We start from the raw sequence: 6,989 nt of genomic DNA, 5'->3' as shown, positions 1-6,989 counted from the left end.
TTTGAACATTTCGCCCAGTGACTGCATTTTTTGTTTGCACTGGGCATATGGTGTGTAATAAAGTTCTGTAAGTTTTCATTTCGTTTCTTTTAATTGTGGGAGTACATGACAGTTTAATTTTGTGAAGTGGTGCTTCCCTTGTATTTTTTCACTCCATTGTTCACTTTGAAAACGTACTTAAGTAGTGCCGAAAATTGGGCGAGTTGGTGTAGGCTCATAATGAAAAAAAAAAAAAAAGAGAGCACCCGCCTCTCATTCGGCAGGTACGGGATTCGATCGCCGGTGCCGCCGGGCACCCACCGGTTTGCAATGGGTACAAGATTTCCCCCGGCCTGGTTGTCGGCTGTTCTGGGGTGAAATGCTTGGGAAAAGGGGCCACAAATAAAAAATGTTGGTTCAAGAATAAAAAAGGGCCACATAACGGGCGTTTGCCGCGCAAGGCGGACTTATTGTTGTCCGATGGCGGAACGGATCTCGGTCACAACGGATCTCTGTCACAACGGCCCAACTATTTGGGCCTATGACCCTTTTTCCAAGCATTTCACACCTAAGAGCCTAGCACCAGACCAGGGCAAAGCTTGTACCCATTAAAAACCGGTGGGTACCCGGCGGTAACGGGGATCGAACCTGGTACCTCCCGAATGCGAGGCGGAGGCTCTACCGGAAGGCCACCGCATTTGTTTTTTCTTTGGCTTCTTTTTATCAAGAAAGCGTTCTTGGCTGAACGCTGAGCCCTGCACACTTGAGTCCTTCAAAATACATTTAGCCTCCAGTAGAAACGAGCTTATTGAAAATTATACCCGTTATGATAATTTGTATCGGAATAAAAATGCCGTTTAAGTTTTCGTGTTGGGTCCATGTTGCTGGGTCCATCCGACGCGCCCTTTCATCCCTGTGACACATTTCCCGCGTGAGAAAGTTTTTACCTAAGACGCAGCCTCTTCACAACTTAAGTCGTAAAAAGCCGCTCTATACTAGTGCGCTGCGCCTTGAATATTGTCCCACTCAACGAAACGATGTTTGAACGGTCTTCATACAGAGTGAAGAAGCAACGATAAGCGTGAAGCAAAAAAATTCCTGTGCAATAATTTTCAACCATTTTAAGCGCAAGGAAGGGAACACGAGGACCCCCATTTATATTTATTATGCATAAATGTGTGATTAAATTGTTGGAAACAAGAATTGAGCGCGGAAGAGAAACTTGAATGGGATTCAAGTGCTGCTCGACCGTGTTCATATCATTAACTGCTTTACAAAGATAATTTCCAACAAAGTTTTAAGACTGGCACACTGCTGATTTTAATTTCAAGCAACGAATTTACTTAGCGTTTTGAATTCAAACTACGCCAGCAAAGCGAAAATCAAGTTTGGGCACCGGAATCACAAGGCGCCAGACCCGCTCAACTGGGCCCGCTGGCATCCGCGCCATCTGTCGACTTGCAGCCGAACTGCAAGGCGCGCTCCGCCGCGGCCACGGTGCAAGAATATTTGCACCGTGGCCGCGGCCGAGCATTATCTGGACGCTCCCGCGGCCGCAGTGTCAACACCTCAGTATTCTTGCACCGTGGCGCTGACACAAGACCACGCTGACATCGCACGCCCATGGACAGCTCTTCGTTTCGCCTCCATCGAAACACAACCGCCGGCTGTCGGGATTGAACCCAGGTACCCCACACTGTAATCGGACAGCTTAACCACTGCACCACTGTTTCTTTTTTTTCTTTATTGCCTGAATTTTGCAAGACAAACAAACACACACAAGACATTGATATAATAAGCCTGCCATGGGCTGGCTTCGTCGTTCTAAAATTGCTCTACAGGAATGAAAAGGCGCAGTTCCTGTCATAAAGCTCCGCGAACATCTAAAATTTAGCTATAAAGAAAATGAGGAAGGTGGGATTGAGAGGAGAAAGAGAGAAATAGGTTTCTTTGTTGTTTGCTTTGTAGAATTCAACGTTCCGAAGCGACTTCGGCTATTAGAGACGCCGTAGTGGAGGAGTTCGGAAACTTTGATCTGGGGTTGTTGTTGTTGTTGTGGCTGTAGGAAGAAGGAAAAGAAAATACACGGGCCTGCTACTGGCTTTGTAGCTGAGCCGTCTCCGCTGCCTCGTGCAGACAGAAGAGAAAATAGAGAAGAAAGAAAAAGAACAGGGGAAGAAAGACGCGCACCGCAACAACAGGCGTCGTCCACCATCGAAATGGTGGCGGGGCAATGAAGGCCTACAACAGATAAAAGTTCCGTGGCAGGCTAGCCCCAGCCGCAAGCAGCGGTGACCTAGCTACCACAGCCCCATCAGGGGAATACCTATCCTACGAGGGTTCTTTAGCGTGCACTGACATGTTGTTGTTGGGGCTGTAGGAAGAAGGAAAAGAAAATGCACGGGCCTGCTACTGGCTCTGTAGCTGAGCCACCTCCGCTGCCTCGTGCGGACAGGTTTAACTGATTTATTTATAGGAAGGGAAAGGCGCGGTAACTGTCTCACTTGTTTTCTGTGGACACAGCAACCGCGCCGTAAGGGAAGGGAGGAAGGTGGGAATGAAAGTGGAAAGAGAGAAAGAGAAGCCGTAGTGGAGGGCTACGGAGTAACTTCGACCACCTGGGGATCTTTAACGTGCGCTGACATCGCACAGCACATGACGCCTCTTCGTTTTCCATCCATCGAAACGCACCCGCCGAGGTCGGGTTCGAACCCGGGTACTTCGGCACAGTAGTCGGGCGTCTTACCACTGCACCACCCCGGCGGGGCGGACAGAAGCAAATTATAGACATAGACATGAAAGAAGAGGGAGAAAAAGATGCGCGCCGCAACAGCCGTCGTCCACCACCTAAGCGGTGGCGGTTGCAATGACGGCCTACAACGGATAAAAATGCGGTGGCTGGCTATCCCCCGCCGCCAGCGGCATTAGCCTACCGTCCCAGCCCCGTAGGGCCAGGAACAGCCAAAACCCACTGACATCGCACATCACTCGGGTGCCTTGCTTTTCGCCTCCATCGAAAAGCGACTGCCGAAGGCAGGATGCGATCCCGCATCCTTTGGAACTATAGTCGAGCGCCGTAACCACTGCGCCACTCCGGCGGAGCGAGCGAAAGAACTGTCGTAGTGGAGGGCAATCGCGTACCACGCTAAAAGGCTTTGTTGTTGTTGTGGCTTTAGGAAGAAGGAAAAGAAAATGCACGGGCCTGCTACAGGCTCTGTAGCTTTGCCACCTTCGCTGCCTCGTGCGGACATCAGAGAAAATAGAGAAGAAAGAAAAAGAAGAGGGAGAGAAAGACGTGCGCCGCAACGGCCGTCGTCCACCACCTAAGCGGTTGCAGGTGCAATGGCGGGGTACAACATAAAAATTCGGTGGCCGGCTAGCCCGCGCCGCAAGCGGTGTTGACCTACTAGTTCAAGCTCCATAGGGCCAGGAACAGCCACCTGTCACCTTAAAAGGCTTTCGCCTCATCGCACTTAGTTGTGTAAAGCGCCCTCTAAAATTATTTTAGACTGGTAGCATTGGCCACATCTTCAGTCATCATATAGAAAGCAATACGTGATTATTAATAATTAGAGACCGGATTTTAGGCAATTGCTTTTTTAGCGCATCGTAGGTACGCCATTTGCTTATATAAGCACGAATTACGTGTACCCAGTGTATTTATTAGCAGTTTTATACTGCCTATATATTCATATTTTAGGCGGTAGTACTTTTCGGCAAGTTTTTTTACCGACACGCGCAGGCTGCTAACGCGTTCCCAAGCAGCACGCCGTCAATGGACCGCCAATGGTCCAATATTGGGATATATTGGTCCCAATATTGGTCAATATTGGCGTCTGATTGGGGCGCACAAAGAGCCAAGATATATGCCAACCAATTTGATCGGCTCTCCTATCAAAACCAGTATTGGCATACTACCTTGTTTACTGGCATTCAACGGCACTCAATGGCGACTCAATATCTTCCACCCAAGCTCACTCACTGGTTGTTATATCACGGCCATCCCGCCAAGCCCACTGGCCATCCAATATCTTGTATTCATGCTTATTCACTGGATATTCACAACTGGCATCCAGCCAGATTTATCGGCTACCCAATATTTCCAATCCAATCTTGCCCAGTGGTTTTGCATTATTGGCATCCAGCCAGAGCAATTGGCAATCCGGCTAGTTGCTTTTTCGTGCTATGACTAATAGGCACCTGCAAAGCCATCCCCTACTTATGCAGTGCAGATATTTTTCATGCCGCTTTTTATTTAAATAAAGCATGCTGAGGATATCCATGCACAGAAAATAATACAGCTGAAAGGTTCATTGCATGGTGATTTATTAGGTGTGCACGTGTTACAGGGCATGGAAACATTTAGGCAGAACTCTTAGACTACAGTGCTCCTCCTGTCTTTTCGTCCCTTGGCAAGGTGTTCTCAGGTCCCAGGTTGGAGGAAGGCGCCGCGTTCATCGCAGCTTCTTTTGCGGTCGGTTGTAGGGGCAGCAGCTCCATGCAGCCTTTAAAGATATGGACTTGAGCAGCGTGCATAACAATGTATTTCCTTTCGCAGATGGCACCTGGAAATAAAAGCAACATTCATAAATCCCATTAAGACAGAAAACTTTTGGAAAGTAGAAGTGCAGCTAGACCGTGGAGTAAAAATGCAAAATAAGGCACTACCTGCTGGCCCTCAGGCAACTTTCTTGTCTGATTTATTCAGATTGAAATAAGTGGCATGCTCAGTGAGGCCGGCCATATTAACTTGGTTATATTGGTTGCGACATCTGGCAGTGCACGGCTTCCAATGTGGATGTGTTGTTGACGCTGGATACATAAAACAAAATGATATTTGCCGTTATCTATTCGTTAAACGGTAGTCAGTGCTTGCCCCCTTATACTTGTAGTGCCTTTGTGATCGAACACCTGTAGAAGAAAGACGTCGTCATAACTGGAAGCTTCAAATCAATAGCTTTCCTTTGAATAGATTGCCGCAAGAACTAAAAAGAAACTACAGAGGAAAAAAAAACAGACACAAAAAATGGCAGTCGCACTCCGACCGCGGCTGCTAAATTTAGTGGGCACCGCATCATTACTGCAAACAGAACGTTTTAAAAATTGTCAAAGCTGCAGCCAAAACAACGTACGACACAGATGCTTTGGGGTTTGTATGATACACTCGAACTAAAAAATAAAGAAATCTCTAACTTAGCATCACTGTAAATAACCTATTTTAAGCGGCTATTTTATGAGACTTCTACTACTCGGAATTAGCGCAAGAGAAAGATCAAACACGTGAATAAGCTACGCGTCGTTTAGACCATTCCAATAGCGCATTCATAACGGCAAATTACAATATTAAATATTCGCTCGCAACTAAAAATCATCTCCCAGAAAGCTAGACTTAACTCTGAGTGTTGAATATAGTTTGTAAAAGAAACTGACCACTTCAGACACACAACACACGCGCGATGAAGTTGTAACCTGAAAATCACACAAAACACGCGTCATGTTTTACAGGACCACGTTTTTCTTTTGCAATACAAATTGGCCACCTCTGCGCCGTAAATTTTGTCATTATGACCAGAGTTTATGCATACAAAATAGTGCGCTGAAAATACAGTTCAGAACTGACTGGCGTGGTGCGGTCGAAATAAATGACTTTCCGTTCTCGCAAGCATATCGGTTATTGACATGATGATCAAGGCTGACAACATACTGCACCAAATAATGCAAAAAAAAAGTATCTTACCATACGGCTAGCGCACATTTGCAGACCTCAGTTGCAACAATCCAAAATGAATGCTGCCACGCAACGTACATCCCAGGGATCTGATGCTTTATACACCTGGTAAGAAAAAGTAGCGATCTTACAAGGAGACACAGCAAGAAATAATCTCAGAGAGCTCAGTTATGAACAAATAACTTAAAATGCTGGTGGTACTCACAAATTTCCTCTTTCAGGCATGGCCATAAAACGAATCGGAACTTTCACAAGGCTTGGTTTTTCGGTTCTGCTGTCCAAAGCTGCGGGAGCTCAAGCAGCTCGAGCGGGTGGGGATTGCGTGGCCGACCAGACGCCTTGTGTCGAGTTTTGAGGCACGGTTGGAAGGGGGCAGAAGGATGGTTGTGTTTTCTCTCTCTCTCTTTTTTTTGCTTGAGATCTGTCGAAAGAGTAGGCATAAAGCTCGAAAGGGAGTGAGAGAAATGAAAGAGGTCCCGCCGGACCACGTGAGCCCAGAAGGCTGCCGGCCAGGAAAGTTGGCGGGAAGGAAGGGAAGAGTGAGGGGGAGTAGAGTGGGGGGCATTGTGAGCAACGCCTGCCTAGCCGGGAGGAAAGAGAGGGCAGTGAAGGTCGCTGTCCTTCCGCGATGACTGCTTCACGGGGAGAAAAGGCTACAAGACCGGAAGTTGAAAGCGGTTTGGAGAATTGCTTTAGTCAAGGCCCTCGGGCGGAGAGGCGACAAAAGGACGAGAGAATGGAAACCATATGTTCTTTGCGCCAAGCTTGTGAGGAGGAATGCGCAGAGTTTTGCCCTTGGCTTCGTTAAAACAACGAGGAGTGCGTTCGGAGCTCTTTGGTCGCCTCGACTGTTGGCTCGGTAACATTTTCAGTGGAATGATAATTTTGCTATATTTTTTTGTTAATGCAAAATACGTTTTACCTCATAGTTTCAAATAATAATCACATACGTAAAACAATCTTCAGTTTTCACGGAATCGTCCTCGGTTCGAACAAATGGACATATTTTTTTTATTAAAGATGGCACGCAGGTCGCTGTTCATGACGGAGTGCTCTTGAAACGTCATCACGCGCAACTGAGTGATGCAACAGCCCGTATACTTGCTGTATTCCTATTAAGGAAAAGAAAAGCGAAAACGACCATAACTACGAGTACTTCAAGGTTAAAAATTCCCATGTTATTCATTTTTATTTTTTTTTTCAAATCAGGTGGACATTTAGAGCAAGAATAAATGCGCGTAGAACTAAGCGTGGGCATATAAAGCAGCAAGGAATACAAAAT

The sequence above is a fragment of the Amblyomma maculatum genome, chromosome 2, assembly GCF_055883805.1.
Source record: "Amblyomma maculatum isolate TAMU_Amacu chromosome 2, ASM5588380v1, whole genome shotgun sequence".
Classification (NCBI taxonomy): Eukaryota; Metazoa; Arthropoda; class Arachnida; order Ixodida; family Ixodidae; genus Amblyomma; species Amblyomma maculatum.
Note: the sequence above shows the minus strand (reverse complement) of the source record.